This window comes from Rhipicephalus microplus, chromosome 6 (assembly GCF_043290135.1).
Source record: "Rhipicephalus microplus isolate Deutch F79 chromosome 6, USDA_Rmic, whole genome shotgun sequence".
In the NCBI taxonomy this organism is placed as follows: domain Eukaryota; kingdom Metazoa; phylum Arthropoda; class Arachnida; order Ixodida; family Ixodidae; genus Rhipicephalus; species Rhipicephalus microplus.
The window spans coordinates 122,812,613-122,838,942 of record NC_134705.1 but is presented as its reverse complement, the minus strand read 5'-3'; the positions used below and the strand labels follow the sequence as shown (position 1 = coordinate 122,838,942).

The 26,330-nt window shown below is 47.6% G+C and overlaps 1 long non-coding RNA gene across 1 annotated transcript in view; it reads right to left on the bottom strand.

Moving 5' to 3' along the window:
* Positions 1-9,765: 9,765 nt before the first annotated feature.
* LOC142765465 (uncharacterized) overlaps positions 9,766-26,330 on the bottom strand; it is a 99,861-nt gene continuing 83,296 nt past the window's right edge. Inside the window, exons 2-3 of the long non-coding RNA XR_012884264.1 lie at positions 15,254-15,369; positions 9,766-9,969 (exon numbers count right to left, since the gene is read on the bottom strand). This is a non-coding gene — a long non-coding RNA (uncharacterized LOC142765465). The remainder of the gene's footprint in view (positions 9,970-15,253; positions 15,370-26,330) is intronic.

Here is a 26,330-nt window from a genome sequence, read left to right as displayed (position 1 = left end):
TAATGGTGCCCCCAATGATGCTAAAGTACATAAAGCAAGTGAAGTTTTGTTAGTACAGACTTTTTGTACAACGTATATGACAGCATCGCTTTTTTGGGGGCAAACTGCGCATGTGTTGGCAAGCGAATAGTTCATCATGCCACATAGGAACACTGGCACTGACAATTCGACATGGCTCTACTGGCCCGTGTGGGTGCTGACGCTGTTACCGTTACGATAAAATGTTTACGCTTTCATTGCAGGCATTGCCGTTTGTACTAGAAAGCAAACTGTCACGATTTGTTTACGCTGGTGATACTAAAACAACGTTTTCCCAATTTACATGGGCTCTGGCTTGCACAAAGCTTAACACTTATGCCTAGATTCACAAAGATGTCCGTGCGCAGGCCTTCGTAACAGCGTTTCTTGACTCGCCTTTACCCTGTTATCTGCAGATGTTTTGTGGGTTTAAAAGTGCCCCATCATGTTGACCTCTTCCACTCTGAAGAATTTTCGTTCAAAGTTCTGTAAGAGTGGGCTTAAATTTCATGTGCACCTCCTTGCTGTTCTAAGATCCTGAAGTGTTATGATCTTACTAGAGGTGGCATTGTTCCTAATGTTTGTATTTCCATCACGTTGACCAAGTATGTGTTGTTGGCTTGAATGATAGCACATCCTCAACAAATGTCATTGTGGCACATGTAGAAGGCAGAACAACATAAATAGACAGACATTCGCACCAGGCGCTAACTTCTTATACTGCTTTTTTTTGGAAACCACGGTGCGCTTATTCCAATTTGTCCAACCCAACAGTAACCTGCTCGGCTGTGAACTAACAAGACGTTGAACTAATAAAGGCTCCACATATTGTTGCGCTCATATATATGTGTATTGGCAAGCTATCTGTGACACTGTGAAACAAATAATCAGAATATCTTTGCATGCCTCAAGATATATTACTTCGTTCACAGATCTTGTGGCTGTGACTCGTCAACCGAGTGAACAAGTGCACCTTAGTTTTTTAAGTTTAAAGCATTTTTTGAAGGTAGCACGGTCTACATTTATTCGTGTCTATAGTTTTGGGCAGCGGTTTACGTCAGGTACAAATAAATATACTGAAGATTATCATGTAGCTTCTGCATATGGTTACTTTCAAGCAGGGCTTGCATGCTTGGCTTGTGCCTACAGGTATTGCACAATTCATGACCCAGCAGTGTAGGATATAACAATAGAATCAAGAGCAACTATGCGCACGAACAAAATATGTATTTTAACATGAGTGGACGGTACGTTCTGTTTGCCACACACATGATATCGCTTAAAATGCCCATTTGTGAATTGTCTCATAGAAATGTCACTCAGCTGTGTATAAGAAACAAGTTATTTGAACATAAGGGTATCTTTAACTGCTACAAATATTCCTTCTTGTGGTGCTGCACAATTTCTTCCAGAATACTGCTATCTGAGACATCATGTGGAGAGCATCTTGCACATCAGCATTTATAACACTTGCCAAGTACAATTTGGCCGAGCCTACCATTTTTTTTCACACTTCGTTCTGCAGTAAACATCCTTGAATGCAAGTGCTGCTGCAGTGTGTGTGACTCATTGTTATGTATTTCTTCCGGCATGTTAAACCTCACACTTCTATTTTTTTTCTTGCAGCAATTAGATGCTTCAAATATGCCTTCACATATTCCGCTGCGCTAGTCTAATGGAAGCACCAGTCCTGCGAAACTCGAGTCCTTAAAATTGGAGAAGTTGCCCTTCTCTCTCCAATGAAAACACAGACTGCCCTATGCTAGAAATTTAAAGTTGTTTTTCTATGGAAGAAACAGAAAACCTTTGATGTATCATGGCGCTTGGGTAGTGCTGGCTGTTGGGTGGCGAAGTCTACTTCTACGTGTGCTCGCACGGCACGTCAAAAAAAGAAAAAAACAATACAGCGTTTCTTTTTTTTCAATATTGTCCACTTTTTGTGTTAGAAGCACCCAGGCAGTTCTCTTTCATTGAGCTCTCGCCATGTGTTAAGCTTGTGAGAAGCATACTCGAAATACATATTCATTTTCACAAGGAGAACTGGAAGCATGTGTAGTTGGGCCTCAGAGAGTAACTGCGAACACGCCGGAGGAACAGTAAAGAGTAACCGTTGGTCTTAGGGAAGCAACTGGTGAGAGTAATAGTTGGTCCGCAGGGAGCAACTGCTGGGAGTAACTGTTGGTTCGCAGGGAACAAACTTGAGGAAGTAACTCTTCATCCTCGAAGGAGGAACTGAAAAGAGAGCAATGGTACGTTCCTCTGTAGTTACACTTTTTTAGGGGAGCAATGGGAGTGGCAATGCAATTGCTCCCTGAAAGGAGCAACCCCTATACCCCTGTTGCTTCCTTTTGGCTTAAAGTGTAACATGATCCTTAACTGCATGTCATGTAACAACATGACTATATGCCACACTAATGATGCCGTTTCGCATCCCATATGCCACTTGAGGCCGTTTCGCTAGCTTCACTTATACCAAATTCGGTATTCCGGGTATGTCACAAGTGCTAGCATTATAACCATCAGGTGTGTGTCATATGACATGTATTCATGCCACCACCATAATGCGCTCGCAGCCGTTTCGCTACCTTTACCTGTATCAAATTCGGTATTACGTGATGCGAACAGACGACATAGGTAAATGACATGTCCAAACATAATAATCATGAGGTGCGTGTCATGTAACAACATGAATACGTGCTACGGTCATGATGCGCTCACGGCTAATTCGCTAGCTTCACATGTACCAAATTCGGTATTAAGTGACGCGAATGGACGCCATAGGTAAATGACACGTTCAAACATAATAATGATGACATGCTTTTCATGTAACAACAAGACTACATGCCACACTGATGATGCGTAAGCGGCCGTTTCACTAGCTTCACATGTGCCAAATTGGATGACTTGAAATTGGACGTGAATGGATGACGAAGGTATGTGACTGGGGGTCACACTATAATCATGATATGCGTGCTTTGTAAGAACATGACTACACGCCACACTCAAGACGCTACTACACTTTGACGTGACCCAGTGCGCGTGCGTGCCAGATTTCACTTCGTCACGGCCCTCCAGCGATGCCACGCCTGGCGCCGATCTGCTTGGCAAATACGCGCAGGCACGCGGCGCGCTACGCTGCTTTGACGCATGGGCGTCTGAGTGCGCCCGGCATCCCTCCGCCACGAAAAGAAGCAGACGCCATGAAGTTTCATAGTATACACCAGAGGGAACTCTGGCGCTGGTGTCTATGGGAGATCAAACGCACGGCGCTTCAGCGAGCATGGGAATGGTAGGCAGTACATAGGTTTGTCTAATTTTCCTACTTCTGCCTGCTTCTGGCTTTGTGTGTGTTCTTGTGGCTTAGAGTTGTTTCCTCACGAAACAAAAATCAGCAAATTTTCAGAGGTTGTGCTTCATCACCCTATTGTGTAGGCTTACCTCTTCAAATCAGGTATTGAAGTTCAAAAGGGTGTGTTCTTTGCTTCTAAACAATACCGAAACACAGCAATAAACGAAGCCACAAGGGCCATTTCCCGTCTTCAAGTACGAAGTCGAGGCAAATATGTGTACTACCCACCATTTCCTTGATCGCTGAACGATCGCAGCGCCTGAGTCCACTCTAGTTAATTTTAGGAATTTCTATGACCGGCGCAGTGCCGTCTAGGTAGCGTCATCCGTGCGAAATGCAGCATGTCGCATTTTGTGCCGGTTGATGTTGGGCCGCGCCGACGGACGTTGGTCGCGCTGGTCGCGCCTGGCGTCAGACTAGACACTTTGAGTTGGGCGTACGTAACGAGCATACGTACGCGGAACGACGCGTTGCGTACGCTGCATTCGAAGCGCTCGACGACACTTTCAGTTCACCGTATTGATCGAACAGAGATACGTTTCGTTCAACTAGACGTATGTTCTTAGCAATAAAACAGCTTTTGGGTGCTTTTAGATGCGGAAGCATCTTATACTCGCGCCTTGTAGTGCGCCGTCCGCGCCGTCCGCACCGCTTCTCGAACATTCGACAGCTGACGCGCGCGCATGATCCGTCGCGCCGTCGCCCACTCTTCCACCATCTGTGCATCCCTTCCTCCTCTACACACCGCGGGCGCTTCACTCCTCCACCATCTGTGCACCCTTCCTCCTCTACACACCGCGTTCGACATCTACAATTCCCCTGATTCTCCAGTGGACGCGCATGTGGCGTCGCGCTTCGAGAACATTCAACAGCTGACAGTGCAAGCGCCGTCGCGCTGTATATATACTCAAGGTCGGCGCTCGCTCGCTCAGTTGCCGCTCGTCGGTTGGTTTGTACGGCGCGTCGACGTCCAAGGTCGCGGTGAAATGAATTCCAACGAATCCACAAACACAATGATCGACGTCCCTTCGACCAGCGCCGCCCTTTCGCATACGTGTGTACGTGTTCACTCATTTAACACCCCCTCCTACAACCACGTTAACCAATTTAGCCATCGACCCAAGTAAGTCGCAATTTAACACCCCATTTCACAACCACGTTAACCAATTTAGCCATCGACCCAAGTAAGTCGCACTTTAACACCCCGTTAACCAATTATATGCTCCGCATCCTCCTCAGTGTTCCCCCGAGGGAAGCTGCGGGCAATTTTTTTAGCACCCTCTTGTGGTAGCGGCGTAACATCGTCTCTCAAAGTAAAATACACTCTGTTTGGGCCGGCTTTGTTGCTCTGTGCGTTCGACGCCATCGCTGCCGTTTCGCTATTTGGTTCCTATATCAATCGAGATATCGCGAGAGCGTCATGCTGCGTACGCTTCGCCTCGTCACGTTTACGCATGCCGCGTTTTTTTTTTTTTAGCCTACACGCGCATTTCAGGAATCGATGTGGTACGTACTGTACATGCGCAGTTCTCTCCCGTGGCAGTGCTGCGTACGTGGGCTTGCTACGTACGCCCAGCTAAAAGTGTCTACTGTAAAGTGTTTGCGTTTTGCTCGTGGAGCGTCGCGGCGCCCAGCGTGCGCGCGCTGTTAACGTTACGGCGAAGTATATTGGCTCATTCATGATGCACTTGCGGCCATTTCGCTAGCTCCACATATACCAAATTTGATATTAGGTGACGTGAATAGATGAAGAAGGTAAATGACGAGTCCAAACACAATAATTATGAAATGGAAGTCATGTACGGCGTAATTTGCCTCCGCCCCGTAACGTTGTGCTGATTTCTAAACGGCATATCAACCTTCCTCATTCGGGCTTCACATATCATCCATTCGCACGGTACGCGGGATTTCCCACTTTTTTGTAGTGCCAGGTTGCCAGTTCATGATGATGGCAACATTTTGTCTAAAATTGGCGAAGAACAGCTGTTGTGTTGTCAGCTCAACTTTGAAACGGATTGTGAACCTAGAATCTGTGCAAAGAATTACATGATAGGAAAAAAATTGTGCGCTATCCTTCGGTAAAAAAGTTGTTTCTCAAGACCAAGCTGCCGGCCAAGTTCTAATAAAGTTTCCTCTCTCTCTCTCTCTCATGATTTCAATGAGAAGAAAGACCTTTAAGCTTATTTTAAGGGCCGTAAAACACTTGTTTGAGTGAGTAACCATGAAATTAAGTCACTAGAAAGCGTATAACGTCACAAATTGAGCGCCGCGAAAATTTTAAGAATCCGTCCAGTACGAGCAGAGTTGCAAAGATTTCTGACACGCTGCAATCACATTCTTTCTTTTCTCGCCCCGAGAAGGCACTGGAAGATGAGGAGGGAGGGATGAGAGGAGCAAACAAAAAGACATTAGTCGCACGTCGAGGCCTTGAGGATTTCTTCCTTGTTTTTCTTCGAGAACGTGGCTTTGTCAGTGCCATCGCGATGGCACGCGTGGACAAGTGACAGCCTCTCGCGGCGACCTGTGTAACAACCGGGTGCACCTTGTTCAGAAAAGACGATGTCTGATGGATGGGCTTACGTGACTTATTAACGCGATAGCGTTAGAAAGCTCGTGTCGCAGAAAAGCGCCGCTGGCGCCGGCCCTTTGGTTTTGAGCGAATAATCGTCCGTGCGTCTGTGACTGAAAAATCAAGTTACTGAGATAGCCGTGGGAGGTCGCTACTTGCCCATGCGTGCGTGCGCGATCACACTGACGAAGACGCGTAAACAAAGAAAAAAGTCCTCAAGGTCATGAGCCGCGGTAGTTTCTTTGACCTGCCACCGCTGCCTGCTTAGCTTCCAGCGTTTTCGTCTGGACGCGAGAAGAGATATCACAATTGCAGCAAGCGACAAACCTTTGAAACTCCACTCACACTGGACAGATTCTTAAATTTCTTGCGGTATTGAAACCGCGAGGCAATAAGTACTTTTAGTGAATTCATTCCATAGTTTCTTGAAGAAGTGTTTTAGGGCCCCTTTTACGCATTTTGTTCGTCAGGTGTCACGACGAAAACAAGCCCGTTCGGTGATAATAGCGAGCGCTGGTTCGATCTACTTTGTGCGTGTTTTTACGCGTGCATGCATATGTAAGAAAATTCTTTATTAGGTATGCACTTAGCGGTTGAAAGGTGCACTAAAAGCCGGCTTTTGCTATCGCGTTCAACAGTTGAAGGCGAAGCTTAAGGGTGCCCAAATTTTAACGTGATGGCGTTAAAGAGCTCGTGTCGCAGAAAACGCTCCGCTGGCATCGGGCCCGTTGGTTGTTAGCGAAACGTTGTTTGTGCGTCTGCGACCGAAAACTCAAGTTACCGAGATAGCCACGGAAGGCTGCTAATTGTCCACGTGTGCGTGCGCGATCACACTGAGAAAGCCGCGCATTCGAAGAAAGAAGTGCTCAAGGTCACAAAGCACAGTAGTTTTTTTTTTTTTTTGCCCTGCTACACCTCCCTGCTTAGCTCCCAGTGGTTTCGTCGGGACGTGAGATGAGATAATGCAATTGCAGCAAGGGACAAATCTTTGTTACTCAACTCGCACAGGACGGATCCTTGAAAATTTCGCAGCGTTGAATATTTGATGCAATAAACGCTTTCAGTGATTTCATTCCATGATTACTTGAAAAAGTGGTTCGGGGCCCCTTTAACGCATTTTGTTCTCCAGGTGTTACGACAAAAACTAGCCTATTCGGTGATAATGGCGTGCGCTGATCCTATCTACGGTATGGGTGTTTGTGTTCGTGCGTGAGTATGTAACAAAACAAATGAATGAGTATGCACTGAGCGGTTGAAGGGTGCACTAGGTGCCGGATTTCACTATCGCGTTCAACTCTGAAAAGAGAAGCTTAACGGTCCCCATTTTTTCCCTCTATTTGTCGAAAGAAGAGAGCTATTTTTAACTGACTTTGATAATTTATTGTGAATTGCAGTCCTCGTGCTGCACTATATTATTTTGCTCGCGTGCTGTTGGGAGCCTCTACTACCGTTCAAATGCGTTTTCTGACCATGCTCAAAAAGTGTTTCAAGGCCCCTGTAATGCTTTTGGGGCTCACTTTATTACTTGAACTCTTGATGTTTGAGACCTAATATCTCCAAACTGCTTTCCGTCGGCTCCGTTGTTCACTTGCTTAGGCTGGCATTTAGTTATTGAGCTTGGAAATAAAGCTGATTGCTAGAGGCTGTATTTATATAATCTAAAAACCACAATTTAGGCGCCAAAAACTGCGGGCCATACACTGTTTTATGTCCCCGAAATCTTCGTTATAGGCACAATATACTCTCACAAAATTGAACTTTTCAAAGAAATATTTGTGAAAGGCTTGTCCACGGCAGGAAAGCAAGCAGAAATCTTTTAATTTACGGTGGTAAAAAGGTGGCCGTTGTTTAGCAAGCCATGAATTTTTTTCCCTGCGAGGTTTCCACAATAAGGGCTCTTCTTTCCTACTCCAGGAAGGTTATTCAAATAGACACTGTCGAATAAACACGCTACAGGACTTTTTTTTAGGCATGGCTAAAAGTAGCAACACAGAAGTAAATAGCCAGAGCGCTAATATGCGTGAAGGGTCTTTTCGCCTCGTATCAACTTCACCTAACAGCACAGGGTCAACAGCCCTGCTATATTCGAGAATTTGGAGCAGGTAAGAGGAATGCATGAACAGGGCGCTCGTGATCTCATCTGACGAGATTTGCAATGCTATGAGCCCCGAAAGAAAGGAGATGTCAGATTGAACGCCGCTTGACCTTCCCCACGAGCGCGCGCCCCGACATGGCGGAGGTGACGTCTGGAACAATCGACATTCCGGCGTACGTCAAAGTAGTACGTAGTCGAGATTTATTCCAGGCAGTGGGTGTGTTTTGTACAACCTCTAGCCTTAATAAAAGTATGAAGGTCGAGAGAAATATTCAAAAAATGTCAATGGAATCTATGCAATTTATCTTTTAACTACGTATCGAGTGGTATGCAAACCTTCAGTTTGTAGCGGCGAGAGAAGAGGAGACGTGAGATGACGTCGAAGGCGGCCGATGGGGCCGTGCCGATCTCGCCTGAAGCGGAGCCACGTCGACTACCAGCGTCCAAACCGCCAGGCCAGAAGCTCGTTCTAATTCTCGCGCAGCTCGAGCTCGCGTCAGCTGCGCCAGAGACGCGGCGCGGTGATGGAAAAAATGATGATGGTGATGATGGCACTACAGGGCTCCCCCCCTAGCGCTTTGCGCGATTTGAACGCATATGATAAAAAGAAAGAGGGCGACAAATGCTATGTACATGAACGGCAGTCCATAAAGTGTTCCTTTTGGCAAGTCCAGGTTGTCAACGTTTATAGGCCATCGGTAAGCAGTGTGTCTCTGGTGGGCGACTCTGGGAGTTGCGCAGAGGACGCAGGAGGAAGTGCCGGGTCGCCGTGGTAGCCGACAAGCGGGTCTCACGGTGACCTGGTCGGAAAGGCCGAGAGTGGACCGTGTGTCGCGAAGTCATGACAGGATGGTGGGTGACAATGTTGGCGCTGGGTGCAGAGGAGACTATACTGACGCCTGTCGAGATTAGAGGTCCCGACAGGGCCCCATGATGGTAGTGGTGGTGGTGGTGATGGCGGGCATGCGCCAGTATCTGCGGCTGGGTGAACGTCGGTATCTGCACCAGGGATTGGTGATGGTCTGTCTGGAACGCACCCAGTGTGGGCTGGGCCAGCATGGTCTGCGTGGGCAGCATGGCCTGCAGCTGTTGCAGCGTCAGTGGCTGTCCCGTCAGCTGCGCGAGAGACGCGGCGCGGTGATGGAAAAAATGATGATGGTGATGATGGCACTACAAGTTTTTTGGCGTTGGTGCTCTCACCATTCTCTCATCGTGCCACCGGCAGCATTTACAACGCGTCGCGTGGTTTTGGGGCATTGTCCCTGAGAGAACTCCAGCGGTGCGACGTTTTCTATTGTGGTAACGATACATGATCCATGCCAGCCTCTTCTAACATGCGCGCATTGTGGGATACATCCAGCATAAACTGTAAAATACACAGCACGTCGAAACTACGCTATACCGCTTGCGTGTGTGCCCTGGTAAGGGCATGTTATACGAATTTGACTTTGTTTGTGTATGACGTGTTCATGAGCGTGAGCCGTGTGATCTTCCAGCTCCGAGTTGCTCTGATACAGGAGAGGTTAGGAAATGAATTAGGCTTGCGAAGTCTGAAATGGAGGAATGGCAAAAGTTTTATGCTCACCTCCTCGCATCACTGTTTCGGGACTTGTGATGAACCAATCAAAGAATTCTAGTAACACAAAGGTTTTCATTGGGCACGTAAGAAGTTTCAACGTCTGAGTAAAACGCATTGTGCAACCTAGTAAAGCAGTAAATTGCAAACAAAGCAAAGACCACGTGGAGATTTTTTTATTTGTAATCTATTTTCACTTTTCGCGGTTTTGCATCTACTCTTCGTGATGCTGCGGTTGCACAGACGCAGTTCCTGTTATGCGTGCTGGAGCCGGGATGCCGAGCAGAGGGCACGATGCGAATACAAGTGTAGATTCTAATTGGCCTTCCTTTTGGCTAAGAGACATTGTAGTCTTGACAGTGCTAAAAAAGAATGATGAGATGGAGTGTATAAGTTAAACCCCATAGAGTTCTAATACTGAATCTTGCCCGGTGACATCGATATCGGTCTCCAACTGTACTCGAAAGCAAATATGGAGGTTAAAGCATTTCTTATAAGCACTGACTTTCAAAAGAAGCACTTATAGGCACTTATCAAAGATTGGGCACAAACTTAAAAACTAGGCAAATATTGGCACTATCAAACACTATTAACGCTCTTCTCAACTTCTAATGCATGCTCATATAGCAAAGTCGCACAATAGGAACGCAAGCAACAAATTAATACTGATCACAATCACAGAGAAAACCATGCTCTCCTCGTACGCCTCTTGTTCTAGTTCACCTATTGTCCATGGCGCATAACCACTACGGGGGATTGGCCAAGAATTGAGTGGTTTTGAAAATAATTGTTCAGATTTAGAATAATAAAGGTATATTAGAACGACTACTGATGACCTAGGCAATTGTATTGATTGATCTAATGCTTATAAAGTTATAAATATAGAAACACATTTGTTCCTGAATTATAGCAAAAATCTTATTTTTACACGTATATAATTTTGTAGACACGTTAGAATAGTAAAATACGCTATTGGTCAACCTATAAGTTTCATCAATATATTCCCAGACGGCCGCGTATACTGTCGTATTAGGGAACCCAGAAATGGAAGCTCCAAAAGATAAAATGGCAGATGAAATGATTCACTTTCTTCTTCGTCTTCGTCCCTGTCTTGGTCGTCGTATTGCCACGCTATTTTTATTCCACAAATTTTATTACAGTGATCTCTGTCATCCACCTTACATAGTTTACCTTATTCACATACCTCATCGCCACGGACTTGAACTGCAAGTGTCACGCCCACGTGCTTGCGCCCATATATTTTCCTCTTCATTTTTCCTCCGAGCAGCAACAGAATAGAATGGCCGATTCTACACCATATCAGCCATTACTAATCCATCAAACTTCTTGGACATTGTAACAAACATTCTTAATGATTGAATTCACCTATCTATACTTTATACCCACCCCTTATGTAGTACATCGTTGGGTTTTTTTTTTTAAGGAAATAAAGGGAAGTCTTCTTCTATTTCACTCTCTTAGCACGACCACTAATTTCTCTGGTGCGACATCAACGACGTCAGCGCGTATATCTGGGATGAAGAAAAAAATGATAAAGTACCGGTAAAAAAACGAGGCCGGAAGGTTATTTCGCCCAATCACAAGTCACATGCAAGTTTTGTCTTAGTTTGAGAAGCTAGCAAGGTTCCAAGCAGCGCGAGAAGTTCCCCTTTCACAGATAACGACAATAGTATTGCTCACACGTGTTCACCACAAACAAAGCAGTTGCGTATCACCAACTTAAACGCCCGCAGTGTTATCAAAAAGGCAGATTCATTAGAAATTCAGCTGCTCATACACGACCCTCAAGTCACTATCATTACGGAGACATGGTTGCATGGTCAGGTAAGAGATGATCTTGTATTTCCACCGTGTTATAAAGTTTTTCGTAGGGACAGAGCACATAGGGGCGGAGGTGTGGCTGTCCTTACTAAAGAACCAATTGATGCAACACTTATTGATGAATATCCTGACATCGAGTGCCTATGCATTCAGTTGTGATGCTGGGGGCATTCTTTGTATTGTTCGCATGTTATAGACCGCCAGACGCTACACCCGATTACATGATAAAACTAAAAGAGGACATGTCTCCTTTTCTGCATAAAAATTTTTTCTCGTAGACGATTTTAACCTGCCTAGTATTAACTGCGAACGTCTTCAGGCAGATTAAAAGAAGGACAGAAATGCTAACATTATCTTCGACCTTATGCTAGAACACGACTTATTTCAAGCAGTTAATGTACCTACCCGTGTACAAGGTTTCTCTAGCCTTATTCTTGGCCTGCTGTTTGTGAATCGTGATTTTTCAGAATGCGTCGTTTCAATTGATGAAGGTCTGTCCGATCACAAGTTTGTAAATGTTTCCTTGCCCATACTTACGCCTGATGTCTCTAAACGTACAAAAACATTGCTTCAAAAACTTTGCTAAAGCCGATGATGCAAGCATAATAGATTACATAGAAACGTGCCTTGATGAATTCACTGATACTGACAACAACGTATTCACGCTCTGGGAAATGTTCCTCGAAATGTGTCGCCACTGCATAAATAGCTTTGTGCCTAACAAAACAAAGACGGTCAATAAACAAACGTCATGGATGACGCGCAACATATTGTAACTTAAGCGCAAACTGAAAAAAGCAAAAAGAAGGGTGACCCGCCCCAACCTATGAGTGTTATAAAAAGCAAATTGTCATCAGCGGTTCGAAGTTCAAAGGATTACTACTTCAACGTGCAGCTACCTGGTTTTATGAAAAGTGCACCCGAAAAATTTTGGGGATATTTAGGCGAAGCTAAGAGCCCTGTCTGTGAGATAGTTGTCAATGGAACCACTACAAAAGACGTGAATAAAATCGCCGAACATTTTAACACTTACTTCCACAGCGTTTATTCTCAGACAGGTTTAGGTAACGTGTTTCATTCTACGGTCTTCGAGCCGCACGAGGTGGACTTTATTTCATGCATTGGTATTGTGTCAATGCTTTTAAACTTGAAGACAACGAAATTATGTGGCCCAGATGGTACCCCAAATATATTTTTTAAGCGCTGTGTGGAATGTATCGGTAGCTTTCTTTTTATACTGTTCAGAGCTTCTTTGTTGTCTACTCAGGTGCCCAAAGACTGGAGCACAGCTCAGGTAGTGCCAATTTTTAAAAAGGGCAATCGTTTATCTGTAGGAACTTATCGACCAATACCTTTAACTTCATCCTGCTGTAAACTAATCGAGCATATCATCGCCAACCAGATGACCAAATTTTTAAACAGAAATTCAGTGTTAACGATCTGCCAGCATGGCTTTAGGAAAGGCTACTCCACTATGACACAACTGTTAACGGTAATTCATAGTTTTGCAAGAACATTGGATAATAATGGCCAAATCAGCGCTCTCTTTATAGACTTTAGCAAGGCGTTCGATAGAGTAGTTCACTGTAAACTTATACAAAAACTCAGAGATTACAATCTTCTTAGCATTATAGTATCCTGGATAGCAGCTTATCTTTCGGATCGCGTGCAGTTTGTCACTATTGAGAGCAACGACTCGAGCTGTCTTCCAGTGACATCCGGAGTACCACAGGGTAGCGTCCAGGGACCATTGTTGTTTTTGGTCTATATAAATGACATTGTCAACGTTGTTACACCTGGCACACAAATCAGATTATTTGCAGACGATTGCGTTTTATATCAGGAAATAACTACAGTGCTTCACCAAACCGACCTTGAGATTAGTTTGCATAACATACAGGTGTGGTGTCACAGATCAGGCATGTCTTTAAACAAAGAAAAAACTGTCTGTCTTCGTATCACAAAGAAAAATTCCCGTTAAAATACACCTACACACTGGCTGCCTCACCGCTAAAAGAAGTTGAAAACTTCAAATATCTAGGAGTAACATTTTCAAACAACCTTTCCTTGAATATACATAAGGGTAATATCTGTTCCTCGGCTTTCCATAAACTTTGTTTCTTGAAACACAAGCTTAAAAATTCACCCGCCCACATTAAACTACTGAGTTATATTGCTTTCATTAGACCGAAGTTAGAGTATGGGATCCCTACACTAAACACAACATTAAAATAACATAGAAAGTCCAGAGAAGGGCTGTTCGCTTCATTTACTCTAAGTTCAAGCACATCGATTCCCACACACAGCTGGTGACAGAAAATGACATCCGCCTCTTCGAAACGCGTAGGCAGATTCTCCGCCTCAATTTCCTACAATCACTCAATAAACGTGAATTATCCATCGACCCCGCATTTTATGTAACACCTCTGTCCACAAGGCGTACACGTCACGATCACACACATGCTTTAACCCCTCATTTCGCTAGGACAGATATTTCCCAACACTCATTTTTTCCCAGGACAGTGTCGGAGTAGAACTCTAGGCATGAGATGAATGACCTTTAGGTTACCACAATGCCCGCGTTCAGTGTTGTGTTTTGATTAAGTATGTTTTTGTATGTTGCGTTTTGAATTTTTATGATTTTGTATGTTGAAGTAGAATTCTGGGGATATAATGAATGACCCTTTTTTACCGTAATACACGTGTTAGGTGTTGTGTTTTCATTTTGTATGTTTTAGTTCATTTTACTTACTTCTCTTGTAACTACAGTACTGCAATTTTTTATAGATTGCACTCTGAGTGCCTTTACTAAGTTGAGTGTAAATATTTCCGCATATCTTGTACTAACTGTATTGATATTTTGGTATTGTATTTTTTAGTATACTATGAGTGCCCTTCCTGCAAGGACTGAATTCTGGTCTGCAGTATGTTATAAAGTAAAAACAATAAAATAAAGATTAACTCTTATTGGCGGCAAGAGTACAGAGCAATATAAAATAGAGAGAAATGTATAACGTAGCAATAGAAATGATGATAAACCACTTGAAGAGGGAGGAGAGCCGTACATATGAGGATAGATTACAACCCTCGTACCCACAATCTAAAAACTGGTGTACCAACCACTCATTTAGCCAGGATTTGCTTGATTACAGATCTTTTACCACAGCGAAAGCATCATGAGTGAACACTTTTTCAAGAATAGAGACAACTGCAGCAATGTCAAGACATTCGAGAAAGCTGCGACTAGTTAAAAGCCCTTAGGACATTTATTAGAATTCAGTCTGGAACAATATTTTTTGCTTTAATAAAACCTGTGTATTTAAATAGAGTCTCCCGAAAAAGTTCGCGTGTAGGTTGTCTAACTGAATCACTGTAAAAATAGCTTGTCTCGGCCCTGATTCGATAACGCGGGGGGAGCAGCATTTTTCTATCACTAAAAAGATGATTCCAAATGAATGCAAAGGTAGTGCTTTCTTTTGTGTCCTTCTGAAAACTTCAAAGAATAAAGCCTCCCTAAACAGTTCAAAAGTACAATACATTGTTTAGGGCTTTTCCTTTTGTCAAAAAAGTAACACAAACGGCATAGAGAACCTTTGCTCCTCTAAATCTTCAAAACAATTTGGCTGGTTTGGCTGAATTTGCTCTTGATGGGACATGCTTGGTTGTCACCAATAATATCTGTAATGTGGACTAGAATGTCCCTTTCCACACACTTATGTACGTTTTTGAATTCGAATGTTTGTATTATCAAGTGTTTCCACAGGTCCATGCATGTTTTATAGAACGCTGAGAAACAGGGCTCACCAAGCAAGTCAGTTGGCCTGCTCGTCAGATTATGGACCCCCGTGCACATCTTTCTTTAGTGGCATGTGCGTTTGGCTTTCCATAAGACCCGCTACTAAAGGCAGGTAGACGTCCCCCTTCACACACACAAAAAAAGCATCGTCTCGATGGCGCAATGTTGTTGGTAGAAACGAAAAAAAAATGCAGCTCAGGCAATGCGAGAGGACGCAAATTGTGAAATGTTACACGCACACAGCCAACGATGAGGCAATGGTAACAGCTCAAACACAAGAAGAAAATAAAACATATATATCATCGGAAAGAAAAAAGATACATAATTCGAACCCGTCTAACTCAACATAAAAGCCTACAGAAAACATGCGGAAGACTTTTAACAGTGCGCAAGATAAAGCACCGATTGCAATAACGAAAGGTATTAACATGGAATCGACATTCAGAGCTCTTATCAGGCTGACGCCATTCAACTATTTTTACCAGTTCGTGACACACTTAGGAGTGGCGAATGTCAACTAACCAACAATTTTTATTCAGATTCGGAAAGCTAAACATGAGAGGCATTTTCACACTCAGTAAGAACATTGCCACAGATGTGGGAAATATTCAAATGAGAATTGTTCAATATTGTCGCAATACAACGTGAACAAAACACAGGTATGTCTTGAGACAGCGAAAACAGCGTGCTCTCAACAGCTGAGCTGTAAGAACCCATTTTTTGTTTTCAAGTAAAGCCAGAGGCCCCCTACCTGAGGTCCACTAAATCCCTTCATCATCGTTTTCGTCCACATATAGACGCGCGTCATTTGCCCCCTCTCAAAAAGCATCACCCCGATGCAAAGTCAGCAACGCAATTTTTTTTAAGAAACGTCTCACGCAATTACTCGCTGACGCTAGGCTTCACGTGCACTACGTGAACGTGTTCAGGCTGCTTCTGGCGACTCAGGCTGGTTCAGGCTGGTTCTGTTCAGGCTGGTTCTGGTTCTGGCACAGGGAACTGTGCAGCGGGTGCATTTCTTTTAAAATCGGGACGAACACCTGCATGACTTACGACGTGACTAATTGATTGATTGATTGATAGGTGGGGTTGAACGTCCAAAAACCACCATAATACTTAGGAGACGCCGTAGTGGAGGGCTCCTGGAACTTTTACCATCTAGAGTATCTTTAACGTGCACCCCAATCAGAGCACACGGGCATACACCGTTTCTGGTCCCATCAAAAATGAAGCCGCCGCAGCCGGGATTCAATCCCGCGACCTGCGGGTCAGCATCGAGTACCTTAGCCACTAGACCACCGCGGCGAGGCCACGACGTGACCATGAAATTGTAGCTCATTTTAGCAAAAATGGCACTTTTTCAGGCTTCACCGTCAGGCCTGCGGACCGTATGGCTTGTAAGACCACCTAAAGTCTTTCAATATGTTCGTAAAACGATGTGGAGAACATTACTACATTGTCCAGATATACTAAGCAGGTTTTTTACTTTAACCCGGAAAGCACGGCATCCATTAGTCTTTAAAAAGTAGCAGGAGCTGAGGACAAACCGATTGGCAAGGCTTTAAATTCATATAACCCACCTGGTGTCACAAAAGCGGTCTTTTCGTGGTCTCTCGGGTCTACCTCAACTTGCCAATATCCACTCAGCAAGTCCACTGAAGAGAAGTATCGAGCATGTCGAAGTCCGTCGAGAGAGTCGTCTATATGGGGTAATGGATATACGCCGTTCTAGGTCACCTGATTGAGCTTCCGGTAATCCACACAGAAGCGAAGGCTTTAGTCCTTTTTCTTAACGCTGACCACAGGCGACGCCCAGAGGCTCTTTGAAGGCTCAATGACGTCATCTTTAAGCAATCTGTCTACTGGCTGTTCTATCGCATCGCGTTCTTTCGGAGCCACGCGATAGAAGTTCTGGCGAATAGGTCTCGCCGTTTCTTCAGTAATTATTCGATGCTTGGTTGGAGGCATGCGGCCAACTCTTCATGTTGTCGAAAAGCAGTCTTGGAATTCGGCCAGTAGCTCAAGAAGTCTGCGTTGCACGTCTTCGGCAAAGTAATGCTAACGTCCAGAAATCGCAGAATCGAGATTTAGCTTCGCGCTGACTACCGCAGTAAAACTCAACCTTCTACCCACTCCCTCTGTTTCCTTGAGCAGAGCTCTCCCAGCTGCGTAGCGGCTGTTGCTACAGAAGGGAGTGGAAGGTTGGTTGCTTCTCGGTATTCATCCTGTTTTGTTGTGGCTGCTGCTGCTTGTTCGGGGATGGAAGCCAGCACATTTCAAACGTTACAGCAACTCGTCTTTATATACAGGAACTTATGTACATATTTACAAGACTTGACCGTCGGAACCGTCGCATGTTGCCTCGGCAGAGCCGATAGTGCAGAGCACTCTTTGTTGCGACCAGACTCTCTGCGAGGACTCGGAAGCCAACTTTTAATACCTCGGTTGCCCCTCCCGATTCTCCTCACGGCCAACCAAAGCAATTTAGCCCGTCTATTGGACAGACAACACACTTGTTGCCATATCCTCCTCTCGCTCTCTTCTTCCCGCACTCGACTGCTCGGTCGGAAAGAGAGAGACGAAAGGACCGGCCTGCACCCAAAGTTCCGCAAACTGTGCGAAGGCACACAATGGTGGCGCCTTTCGGCTGCGGGCCTCCTGCATTACCGCGAGATGACTACACTGTCCAGCATGACAGCCGTCTCGCGAACTCTACTCCTGACGGATGGGTGGCTATGCACTGTTCTCCCGTCACCCGCCGGCAATCCGCATTCCGGGGACGATTTAGCTGGTTGCTAGAAGCAGCGACTGACCGCGGTATTCTTGCCAGACGGGGCGCGCTTACGCTGAGATTATCGTCTCCCGAGAATAGGCTTTTTGGGAAGCGCGCCCTTTTGAGACCGAGAAGACTCGCTCCCATGGCCTGCGACGCCAGACCTTACACGCCTTTTCCAAGATTCGCGCAAGCGCTCAAATGCAGCTGCGCGAATAACAACATAAAGGTATGGCGCCACACGTACCCAACCCCGTGGCCATACTTCGCAGTTCTTTGAACGTCAGAGGCGTTTCTGCAACACGTGCAATATTTTCTCTGCTTAACCCTTGGGGCCCCACCAAGCGGACGCCACCACATAGCAAAAAAAAAGAAAAAAAAACCGACACGAGGTCACGGTGCACACAAGTACAACCTATAAAGCAGGCAAGTAAAACAACAACAAACTTGTACATGCTTACAGTCGTACACATACACAAAAAATACTTCACTAAAACACACACACACCCTTCCGCACATGATGCTGTTCAATTTCAACCAAAACACCAATAACTCCTGCATGCTACACACACGCACAAAAGAAATAATACACTTCACTGAGGCACATAGACCTTTCAACGCGTGGTGCTGTTCAATTGTCCCCAGGTTCGCGCACGTCACTCTTGAGTGTCCACCATGCGCCTAGTCCTCTAGTGTCTCGACCCCCAGAGCACCGCTGCCGATTCTCTAGCACTCATTAGGCACCCTCGAAAACGCATATGCGTTGCGATGCTCGACGCCTTTCTTGTGCTGCACAACTACATGATACGGCTGAAGCGCCAAGGCCCAACGGGTAAGCTTGGCTCCAGGAAGAGTGCCCTGGGTGAGAAAAGCTAGTGGGTTGTGGTCTGACACCACGGTAACCTCTGCGCCGAAGAGCCAGAAATCAAACTTTTTCAGACCCCAGATGACTGCAAAAGCCTCTCGCTCAATAGTCGACCAGCGAGTTTGAGTTGGAGAGAACTTGTGGCTCGCAAATGTGGTCGGCATCTCGGTACCATCGTCCACACGTTGCGACAGGCAGACTCCAACCGCGATCGCGGACGCGTCTGTAAGCAGCCAATACGGCCTCTCGGGATCTGGGGTCGATAATGCTGCTGCCTCACACAGTGCGATCTTAAGCCGCTGAAACGCCCTTTCAGCTTCCGCGGACCACGGAATTCGGTTCGGGATTCGCTTCTTCGTTAGCTCTGTCAGGGGCCTCGCTGCCTCTGCGTAATCTTTCACATAGCTTCGGTAGTAGCCACACAGGCCCAGTACGCTGCGTAGTTTTCTTTTAGTCTCCGGCGCCTTTGAACTTTTGATCGCTGCAAGCTTCTCAGGGTCAGGTGCATGCCGTCCCGAGCCTACCACATGTCCCAAATACCGCATCGACGGACGAGCTATGTGGCACTTATCCCTCATGACCTTCAGGTTAACCCGCTTTAGCGTCTCAAACACCTGCCCCAGGTGTTCCGCGTGCTCTTCGAGCGTTTCGCTAAAACGACTATATCATCCAGGTATGCACAGCAGTATCCGCTGTGTGGTCTTAGCAGTTCGTTCATTGCCCTCTGGAATGTCTGAGCAGCGTTTTTAAGCTCGAAGGGGATTACCGTCCAGGCAAACTGTCCGCGACGACGTGCAAACGCTGTCAGCAGGCACGAAGCAGACTCGAGTGGTACCTGCCAATAACCTCTTCGCAGGTCCAGCAGCGTTATGTACATCGCTTTCCCTACGCTCATTATGAGTTCTTGCTGAAGGGCCATTGGGTATGTGTCCGCCACCGTCTCCGCGTTTAATACCCGAAAATCGGCACAGAGTCGCATGCTGCCGTCTTTCTTCAGAACGCATATCAGCGGATGGGCATACGGGCTCTCGCACGGAAAGATCAACCCCAATGCCAGCAGCTCGTCTACCTGCCTCCCCACCTTTGCCTGTAAGCTCTTGGGTACCCTGTACGGATGCGGGCTTCTGCGGACAAACCCGTCTTGCAATCTTATTTCGTGTGGCCTTACTGCCACTACAGTCGGCCCTCCACCAAACTGCTCCACATGCCTCTTGAACACTTCGCAGATCACCCCGCGTTCCCGTTCTTCTAAATGGGCTACCATATCGCGCAACGGAAAAACTTCTTCACTACGCATTGCCCCTGGCTGTGGGGTGCAGTCAACTTCACCGAAATCACCGTCCTCCTCAAACATTACTCCTACCGACATAACCCTGGACTGATATGGGCGCAGCTTATTCGCGTGCACCAGTTTCCGGTTACCTGCTGGCATCTGCACGAAGTATGAATGCTCGCGGTATCTCTCGGTGACACTGCCTGGCCCTTCCCATTTCGGAAACATTTTTCCTGGTCGTTGATGATCAAACACCCGTGCCAAATCACCGACGTTAAACTCTTTTGCCTTCGCCCCTTTGTTGAATTGCGCAGCGTAGCTGTTTTGCGATTTCGAGCTGACCATTTCCGCAACCTGCGCCGCGCGCCTCAGCCACCCTCGTAATTCTTCCATGTACGCCGCTGGCGAAGCCCCCAACTCTCCCGGCACTGCAGTTTCCCCCGACCAAGCCCTCTTAACTATACTTAACGGACCCGTTGGTTGCCTTCCATACAGCATCTCAAAAGGCGCTACTCCGGTCGTATCGTGTGGGACTTCCCTGTACCCCCACAGCAAGAAAGGCACAAATTGGTCCCAATTCCTACCCTTCTTCTCTATTATGTGGTATAGCATGTTCTTAAAGGTCCCGTTCTATCGCTCGACCACCCCATTGCTCTCAGGGTGCCCCGGCGTAGAAAATCGAGGGGAGCAACCACGTTTCGACAAAAACTCTCTTGTCAGTTCCGCTGTAAAGTTACTGCCGCAGTCGGGCGCTATAACCTCGGGTATGCCTGTTCTGCTAAATACTGCCAGTAGTGCATCGCAGGTTGCCCTAGTGCTTAATGAACGCAAACGCACCACCTCGGGCCAGCGCGTGCATAAGTCGATGACGCATAAACAGTACCTATGGCCCCGGCCTGATACTGGCTCCAGCGGCCCAATAACGCCCACGTTAACCTTCTGAAACGGATATCTTGGTCTCGTAAGGGGTTCGATCGGGACGCTGTCCCCGCGACGCCAGTCTGCCCTCACCTGGCAACCATGACAACTGTTGCAGTGCCGTCGTACGTCGTCTCCTACGCCTGGCCAATAAAAACTGTACTTGATCCTAGAGCACGTTTTACGGCAACCAATATGCCCGGCGCAGCTTGACTCGTGCGCCAGTTGCAAAACTTCTCCTCTGCGGCATTCCGGCAGTACCAGCTGCGTTACCGATTGCCACAACACCTTATCCTCATGATAAAGTAACCGTCGATTACTAGCATACCGCCTTTTCCTGTCGCCGCTCCTCTCAGCGCTTCCTGTAAATTCGGGTCTCCCCGTTGTTTCTCGCGGAATTCGTCTGACGCGGACCTCTCCGTCAGCCGACGCTCCGGGCTTCGTTATGCAACACGCTGTCATCCCGCTGATCCCCTTCATCGCGGCTTGCTACAGCTACCTCGCTGATCAACACCTCCTCGGTCGCGTGTCGCTCTACCAATTTTACACGAGTGTCCACCTTGTCTTGACGCCATACGGCATCGGCGTGTTGAGGCTCGCTTTCGAACTCTGGCCGAGCGCCGCCCACTTCTGATGTACTTTCCACTACCCCTTCGAAAGTGCTCTCCTCGTGTAGTAGTTACCATGCTTCTTCTGAAAGTAGGCAATCGGTTCGTGCCGTTAGACGGTCCGTTAACGCGCACAACACTGGGACTGGTTCCCTAACGTCGGAAAAAACTCCACGCACACGCGACATATTCAGTGAAATAACTGCAAGCTTGGCCTGTACTTTCTCCCCGAACGCCAAAGTCAGGTTGACCAACCCATGCGGTCGCACCAACTCTGGCGGGACCACGCTCTCACGGACTACTGTAATTTCTGCCCTGTGTCCAACACTGCTCCTATATGTTTGTCTTTGCAGTCGAGCGATACTGGGATTAAATCACTGTGCGCGGCTGGGGGACCTTCAATCGAAACACGCGCCGCTAAGCTGTCTTCTTTACTGTTCGGAAGCACTTCCGTCGGCTGTTTCTGACGCTGCGGGCAATTTCATTTCTGGTGCCCTGTACTGCCGCAACTGTAGCAGGCCCTGGGCTTTGGTTTCCCCTCCACGATACGGTTTTTTCCAGTCCTGCGGCCCTTCATTGTCTCTTCGTCGGATCTAGCACTGCTCGCGCTTTTCGACTCCGCCACGCTTTGCTTCGCCTGCCTCGCGGCGCTGTTCATCCCCTGTGCTTCTTCAAACGTTCTCAGCAACGCGGATATCTCTGGGCGCTCATCCACGCTCTACTTTCTTGGAGTGTCACGTATCGCAAGGCCTCCTCCGACAAATTTTTCTTTAATTGGTCTGCCACCAAAAGCTTGACGAGGCCCTCGAATGTCGACACCCCTCTTGCCTCAAGGTAAAAGTGAAGGTAGCTCTCTAAACGTGTTGAAAAAGATCTCCACCCCTCGTTCGCACGCTTGCCTGACACCAAAAATCTTTTTAGATATTCCCTGGCTGAAAGTCCGAGCTCTTCCAGCACCGTTTGCTTGATCACCTGGTAATCTTTGTGCTCTGTTGGGCTTAGCCGCGTGGACAAAAACGGGACTCTATCCGCTACCAACGGGAAAACTAACCGTCCCCAAAACTCCCCCTGTACCTGGTAGCTTCTAGGGCACTTTCCACGGACTCAAACCACACTGGTGCTTCAGCCTCGGCTGGAAATTTGGGTAACACCTCTGTGAGGACTTTTGAGTAGCGTCTCAGTTCGCTACACGGATACCACCTGCCGAACTCGGGTCCACTCCACCGAGAGCTTCCACCCATCATCTGCGACAGCCTCTCCATCTCCAACCGCAATTCCTGCAGTCTACGCTCCGGCGTGACATTTCCGAAACGGTTATCTTTTTGGCTCTCCCGCGAATTACCCTCTCCCGGGTGTCCCACGTCGATCTCGTCCCCCGACTCACGACTCATGGCCTGCGCTCGCCTGTGCGGGTTTAAGTGGGCAAACCTCGTGTCCATAGGAAGCCTTAAAACTAAAAAAAAGGCAGCGGCACCCCTGAGATGTAGGAACACCAGAGGACTCACCACTTTTGAAGTTTCTGCTCGCTGGTTGCTCGTTGTCACCGGGATGATGAATTGGGATGACCGTAGCTGGATCCCTGCCTTCCTCGGGTCGATGGCTGCCACACTGCCGCCTCCTCAGCTCGGTCGCTTGGCTCTTCGTTGGAACAGCCGATGTCTTGGCTTTTGGTCTTGCGTGTTTTCCGCAACACGAAGATCTTCTTGTTGCACAGAGCGCTCCTTGTCGTCGTCGTCTCGATCTTGTCGACTGCGCCAGTAAAACTCAACCTTCTACCCACTCCCTCTGTTCCCTTGAGCAGAGCTCTCCCAGATGCGTAGCGGCTGTTGCTACAGAAGGGAGTGGAAGGTTGGTTGCTTCTCGGTATCCGTCCTGTTTTGTCGTGGCTGCTGCTGCTTGTTCGGGGATGGAGGCCAGCACATTTCAAACGTTAGAGCAACTCAACTTTATATACAGCAACTTATGTACATATTTACAAGACTTGACCGTCGGAACCATCGCATGTTGCCTCGGCAGAGCCAATGATGCAGAGCACTATTTGTTGTGACCAGGCTCTCTGCGAGGACTCGGAAGCCAACTTTTAATACCTCGGTTGCCCCTCCCGATTCTTCTCACGGCGAACCAAAGCAATTTAGCCCGTTTATTGGACAGACAACACACTTGTTGCCGTCCCCTCCTCTCGCTCTCTTCTTCCCGCACTCGACTGCTCGGTCGGAAAGAAAGAGACGAAAGCACCGGCCTGCACCCAACGTTCCGCGAACTGTGCGAAGGCACACAATGGTGGCGCCTTTCGGCTGCGGGCCTCCTGCATTACCGCGAGATGACTACGCTGTCCAGCATGACAGCCGTCCCGCAGACTCTACTCCTGACGGATGGGTGGCTATGCACTGTCCTCCTGTCACCCGCCGGCAATCCTCATTCTGGGGACCATTTAGCTGGTTGCTAGAAGCAGCGACTGACTGCGGTATTTTTGCCAGAAGGGGCGCGCTTACGCTGAGATTATCGTCTCCCGGGAATAGGCTTTTTGGGAAGCGCGCCCTTTTGAGACCGAGAAGACTCGCTCCCATGGCCTGCGACGTCAGACCTTACAACCGCCAAGCAGCCTTCGGCATCGCAGTCATCGTCGAAGTAAGCGACAGCCATGCCTTTTGGAAGGTTTTGACGCTCAGCACTAAAATTGGTCACCAACAAGTGTATCCGTCCAGCAGCCACACTGACGACACCTCGTGCGACAGAAATACCGAGATGCGAGCTTATTCGGTCTGCAACTGTTTTGGCGTGAAACTGGACAGCGGCGACCACAGAAACAAGTGTGCATAATCTAGGTGTGGTATCGTGGTTTTGATTCCAGTTTTGGAACCAGTTGGCTGGCCCCTAGAGGGCGTTGTGTATATGTATATATTGTCCACATTCCCACAACGCAGCTATACAGCGCCAGCCGCGAGCGCCCAAAAGTACCGACCGTCAACTGCGTACGAGGCTGTTGCACAACAATTTCAAAAAAAAGCAAAGTTCATTCGTCTCTGGCCACGTACGACGAATGTATCTCGGACCTTTGTCGCATCATGCAAAAGCATGAAGTCCTCCCAAAAAGGGGGAAGGGTGACAACACAGGACCTGGTGGGACAATGAAGTGAAGAGGGCTCTCGAGGCACGGTGGGCCGCGAACAGAGCTCACTGGCAAGCTGTCAAATTTCTCGGTCCCACAGAAGGACAACAAAGCTGGGTCAATTACATCAAGTGCAAAACGGAGATGCAACAGATTGTTCAGCGAAAAATCACGGCGAACAATCAGTGAATTCTGCAGTCGCTGATGACCGCCGGAAAAAACGGCATGGGCAAATTCTTGTCATGCATGGTATCGCTCGACCGCAAAGTGCCCGTGTGTGAACTTCGGGACGAGAGCACAAAAGAAAAGGTCATACTGCGCGACATCTCACTGCCCACATTCGATGGATATACGACAGCCCTCAACCCCACGACTCGCCCACTTCTCCCACAGCATGCGGGACTGCCAACCCCAAAGGCAGCCTCTGTAAAGTGACACGACTGGCCATCGATTGCGCTATTTCCTAAATTAGCTCTGAGGCAGCAAAAGGCTTGGATGACATTACGGCAGGACTCATGAAGTGCTTTGACGAATGCGCCCGGGAACACCTGGCGACGATTTACACAGGCATCATTCAAGGGGACCCGATACCAGCTGACTGGCTCCAAAGTCGTGTGTGTCTTGTGCCGCAACAAGGAGGAGATGCCAGCATCCTCAGTGACCACAGACCTATCACAGTAACCATGGTTATGTACAGGGTTGTCGCCCAGGTGCTGAAACGCTGGATGAACGAATGGGCAGAGGTGAATGGGCTCCTCTCTGAGCTACAAAATGGATTCAGGGTACGACGACGCCTAGATGACAACCTCTTTGTCCTCACACAGTTCATTGAGATCACAAAAAAGGAGTCCCGTGGTCTGGTGGCCTGCTTTTTGGATTTGGCAAAAGCGTACGATAGCGTTCCACACAATCTACTGCTCAGCCGCATAGAGAATATAGACATGCCGCCAACATGGATCGACCACCTCCAGCGTCTCTACAGCAACAACATGGTGATTGCGACTTTTGGCCAGACCAGTACGGAGCCAGTGTCGGTTCATCGAGGTCTGAAACAAAGGTGTCCGCTCTCCCCGCTACTATACATGCTTTATTTACACTGCGGGGCTAGAGCAGGACTTCATTGGTTCGGGCCTTGGATTTGCACTATGGTTCCAATATGCCGGGTCGACACAGGTCTGGACACCACCGTGACTGGTCTTCACGGATGACGTGGTACTCTTAGCGGAAAACACCAATCAGCTGCAGAACCTCGTAGACATAACCGCCCACCACCTGGCGTCGCTGAAACTGACGTTCAATGCGAAAAAAATGGCGGTGCTGCGTTTTTCCGGGCCAGCAGACGAACGCGAGCTGGTGCTACCGAATGACCAGCTGATCCCTCGCTGCACCGAGTACCGATACTTCGAGGTGACACTTTGTGATAGTGAACGTTACGACGTCCACGAGACCAAGATGAGGCAGTCGTCACAACGAGCAATCGGCACCCTACGGAAGCGCTGCCTGTGGGGTTTCAACTGGTATGTTGGCAGCAGCGGCACG